The sequence below is a fragment of the Eretmochelys imbricata genome, chromosome 1 (assembly GCF_965152235.1).
Source record: "Eretmochelys imbricata isolate rEreImb1 chromosome 1, rEreImb1.hap1, whole genome shotgun sequence".
Classification (NCBI taxonomy): Eukaryota; Metazoa; Chordata; order Testudines; family Cheloniidae; genus Eretmochelys; species Eretmochelys imbricata.
In genome coordinates, this window is record NC_135572.1 from 140605265 (window position 1) to 140610217 (window position 4953).

At 46.0% G+C, this 4953-nt stretch overlaps 1 non-coding gene across 1 annotated transcript; it reads right to left on the reverse strand.

Moving 5' to 3' along the window:
* Positions 1 to 2277: 2277 nt before the first annotated feature.
* Positions 2278 to 2350, reverse strand: TRNAV-UAC (transfer RNA valine (anticodon UAC)). The gene has a single exon. It is a non-coding gene; the product is annotated as a tRNA-Val (tRNA).
* Between the last annotated feature and the right edge of the window lie 2603 nt (positions 2351 to 4953).

Sequence of the window (4953 nt, forward strand, 5' to 3'; positions counted from 1 at the left end):
TCTCTCATCAGTTCTGTACCCAGCAGTATACATTAACTTTGTAGAGGTCTGAATCACAGAATCATAGGGGACAAATTTTGTGGTCCTTTACTGAGCAAAACTGTCACTGAACTCCTTGAAGTTTTGCTCAGATAAGGACAAAAGAGGAGGGTCCATAGAAACCAGAGATGGAAAAGACCTCTTAGGACACATCAGGCCTGATTTACACTCACACTGGCAATTCCATTAAATCCAATCCAGATTCACACCATGAAAAGAGGATCAGACATGTCTACTCCAGCCATTCTACTACAGGAGGAGGGAACAGTTCAAGTTTGCACCCTATGATCTGTTCTCCTGTGTTTATTTATCCACATAATGTTTTATAGTGCTCGTCATCACAGTATCTGACCACCTTACAAATGTAAATGGATTTAGCTTCACGACACCCCATTGAGGGAACTATTCAGTGGTGGTTAAAAAAAAAATTGGGTAAACTAACCTAAACTCAACTTCATATTCCCCAAATGAGAAGATAAATTCCACAGTCCCCAACTGAGAAGTGGGTAACCTCAGTTTATCTGAGTTTACCCTTGACTACACTACTGAAAGTATTATTACCCCAGTTTACAGATGGGGAAACTAAAGTGCACAGAGACTAAAGCCCAAATATTTATCAGCTGGCGCTGACTTTGGGTACCCAATTTGAATTGCTTTGGAACTGATTTTTCAAAGGTGCTGACCACTTGTAACTTCTGTTTATTTTGCTTGACTCTGCCTACTTTATTCACGTTGAGTAGCACTTGAATCCACAAATATTCCTGTTGACCTCATTGGGGATCACTCAAGAAATGAGGTGTTACTCAATGTGACTGATATTATCAGAATCTGGCCCTACATGGAGGCTATCGGTGCTAAGCACTATTAAAAAGCAAAGCCTCAGCTGGCCACCCAGAATCCGTAAGCCCTTTTGGCCTTACAAACTTACCTGAAGTAATACTCAGTGAATGTCTGTAGAAAAGCTGGGAGTAGAACCCAGACCGCCTGACTCCCATGCCCCTGCTTTAGCCTTTGTATAGATATTTATACCCGTGCAAAGAAGGTTTAAAGTGCTACCAAATCAGAATGGTTGTGTCTGATACACACTTGGCATAGGTGTAAATGACACACAGGTGCAAGACAGAGGAGAATCAGGCCCAAGATCACCCTTCCTCTCATGCTAGGCTTCTTCCCATAGATATTCCCATAGATAATTCCCTCTGGTATATTCTCCAGGGAAGAATGGTTCACTGGTATATTTTCCAGTGCTAGGATTGCTCCTTATGACACAGAACATAATCTGTGGTCTATGGATCAGCAGTTGTCTACAAAGCACTTATGCCACAGATGGCTAGTTGGTCATATGATGATGGCTCTCCTCCTTATTACCAGCTGCAAAAGTACACTAACAGAAAATGAAATGCATTAAATGCTTTCCTAATAATTCTTTGACATATAAACTCTTGCTGTAGGTATCCCTGGGAATTTACAAAAGGAAGTCAAATAGGAGGAGAGGTGAGTCACTATTAGAGCTGGCCAAAAAATTTTGAACCACTGTTTACTGAAAATTATCTTTTTTTAAAAACCCATTTTTTTCTGAAAAGTAACAGACATTGCAGTAATTCTTTTTTTCATTATTAGACATTTGCCTTTTGAAAAAGAGACTTTTTAATCGTTTTTCTTTTTATCTAAAACATTCTTGAAAATGTTGTCAAGCTATTTCCTTTCCCGGAAACCCTGTGTTTGATCAACTAAACAATCCGGTTTCAAATTTTGATGACAAACGTTTTGCAAAGATTGTTTTAAAGGAAAAATGAGTCAATTTCAAACCCTTTGCAACAAGACCCGAATACAAAGTGTGTTCAGAGAATCACGAAACTGGACGGGACCTGGAGAGGCCATCCAGCCCAGACCCCGGCCCTCATGTTCACTTTTTGGCAAGCCCCCTCTGCACGGCGCAGTGCCACAGCTAGAGACCCGCTGCACTATGGGGAAGTCTGCGAGACACCTTCGTTGCCTTCCCAAGGCAGGAACAGGAGCTTGGCTTGCACGGCGCTGGCTGCAAGCCGCAGACGCTGCCCCCTTTGAGTGCACGCCTGCTGCAGCGTCACAGGTCCCAGACCTCAATCTGGTTTATTTATTTAGAAATGTTACTATAAATTCTCTCATTAATTAAATCCCCAGCCTGGAAAAACGGGAAGAGTCTAACTTCCCCCTTCCCCAGAAAGAAACCAAAACCAAAACAAAGCCACAGGCTTTTGGTTCCACTGGGGCTCGAACCCAGGACCTTCTGCGTGTAAAGCAGACGTGATAACCACTACACTATGGAACCGCCACACGGCTGCAGTCCGCCGCCGCCGCCTTTGTGCAGCAAGACACCGCAAGCCTCCGGCTCCCCGCCCACGCCGCGAGAACGAGCGGCTGCTGGCCCCGGCGCGCGGCGCCTCCCGGGAGCCGAAGCAGGAGCCGCCCCTGTGCCCAGCGCGTGGCGCCCCCTTCCCCCGCAGCCCTGGGAGCGCGCGGCTTGCTCCGGGCCGGCCCGCGCCGCGTCCCAGAGAAGGCAGCGGCCAGACGCGAGCCGAGTGGCAGCGGGCGGGGTGGTGGGAAGGAGCCACCTGCCTTCAGCCGCCAACCCTGCCGTGCCCGGAGCTTCCCTTCGGCCGGGGCGGCGCGCGGCCGAAATAGACGCCGGTTTCTACTGGCTTCGCCCCTGCAGCGCCTGAAAGGCGGGTGTGTCCGATTTGAGTTTCGCAGGTGACTGGCCCAGGGGGTGAACCGATTGCGCCTGGCCTGTTGGAAGGTTCGAGGAAGGAGGAAGGTATCCGGCAAGCCGTGAGCATTCAGTACCCGCAGCGTGCTCCGGGTGCAGCGCCTGGCTCGTCCCGCCCCGAGGAGCGTACAGTCTGACATGCCAGTGCCCCCAGGGTCTCCGCAGAGGCATTTAGCGCGATGGACGCGGCTACCGCTGCGTTTATACATGAGGGAAACCGAGGCTCACAGAGGTTTCATGGCTGCCTCAAGCCAGTGGTTGAACAAAAATGAATTTCTACTTTGTCTTCAGAACGTTTGCAATTCAAATGGCATTTCTAGCAACCAAAGGGGTCATGTCCACACTGGGGACTGTGCTGGCCGTTCTAGCTATAGCCATTTCTCAGCATGGTTCTGGTCAGGAATCTGCACGGCAGGACAGCTGTTACTTTCTGAGAATCATGCTGTAGTCGATCCCCAAAGCACTTAATACATTTAGCGCTGTTTTGTAATGTGGTTCAAAGACCAAAATCCCTTTCATCCGTGCCGATCAGGGAAAGTGGTAGCACCCTTTGAGCCGTATTTTTTCAGAGGCAATGAAATACTTTTCTTGAACACACTTCTGGGGGATGTGGGGAGCACTGGATCCTACACTCATTTTATAAAACTATAGTATAATTACCTACACGACTGGGACAGCATGAGTAGGAGGGTGAAACTTCCCTATCCACACTAACCAAGGAGATGGTGGTTGACCTGGGTTGTAGCACTATTGTGTTTAAACACAGTAATAATTTCGCTCAGTTCTCTAGCGTGAACAAAGCCACAGTACTGTGCATGAGTGCTGAGGGTCCTGCAAGGAGTTAGTTACATGTGACGTTAATTGTAATGGAAGTCAACAAGATTGCTCACCTGCATAGCAGTTCAGCATGTGTATGACTATTTGTAGCATTGAGGGCCTATGTTGTTTGTGCCTCAATGCAGATTTTCATGACATGTCTGAAGGAGCAGTTAAGAAGTATTTAACATTTTTAATTAACACATTTTAATGTTTTAATAAATTCTTCAGCCCTGGACTATAAATGCTTTGAAGGGGCAGTAACAGTAAGTAGAAGTGTGGGGGGAATCAAGCTTTGTTTAATTGTTTAAAAATGACACTGTCAGGACTGACAACTTTGTTTTTATTTGCAACCTTAGTTGTATACATCCTGCCAGTCCCCTGCTTTGCTTATTTGCTCTATTCTTGAGAACAAGAAGAGAACAGATTCTTAAATTGATGTATTTCATTTCAATACCCAGCACGCTGACAGAATGGTTAAGGGGCAGGATGAGCGTAGTGAGCTGCTGGAAGCGGTGCGGGCCGAGGGACGTACTGGCCGCTGCTTCCCGCAGCCCCCATTGGCCTGGAGCAGCGAACCGCGGCCAGTGGAAGCCATGATCGGCCGAACCTGTGGATGCGGCAGGTAAACAAAACAGCCCGGCATGCCAGGGGCTTTCCCTGCACAAGCGGCGGAACAAGTTTGGGAACCACAGATATATTGCGGCTTTTTAAAATCACTTTTTCATTGGGAGGAAAACAGCGGTGATATATTTTCTTTGGCGTAGAGGATAGGTCTTTTTTAAAAAAGGGTAATAAGGAAATGGGTAGAATTTGTCAGTCTTGTATAGCGTCCCTTTAAGAAGTTGTGAGATAGTCCAGAATGGATCCAAAGTAGTGGTTATTATGATTTATCCTAACAATAATTATGTAGTACATATTAGTGATTGAATTTGTTTGCGATCATTAAGAAAACAAACCAGATATATTTGCTTTCTAAAATCTGCATAAAAATATTAAGCATTTTCCTTTAAATGACAGAAGTCAAAAAAGGTAAAAGAGAAGCCTAAAACTGTGTTCTTTGACCCATCCCATTTTGCCTCTTGTTCTAATACATAAGATCTGCTGTACCCAGGACGCTGCGTGCTAGGGTACCTAAAGGATAAATTATCACCTTAACTGTGAGGCATCTGTTTTTTAACTAGATCGTTACTTTTAGTTTGATACGGGTGTGTTTTCAGTGAACACAAACAATAAGTTGAAGGACAGACAAGAGCTTTGGAGGTGCCATTTTCTTACAATGTAGCTTTGAGGATATGTCTTCTGTCAGTAGAGGGCTCTCAGTGCTCACTTCGATGAGTTGCTCATTC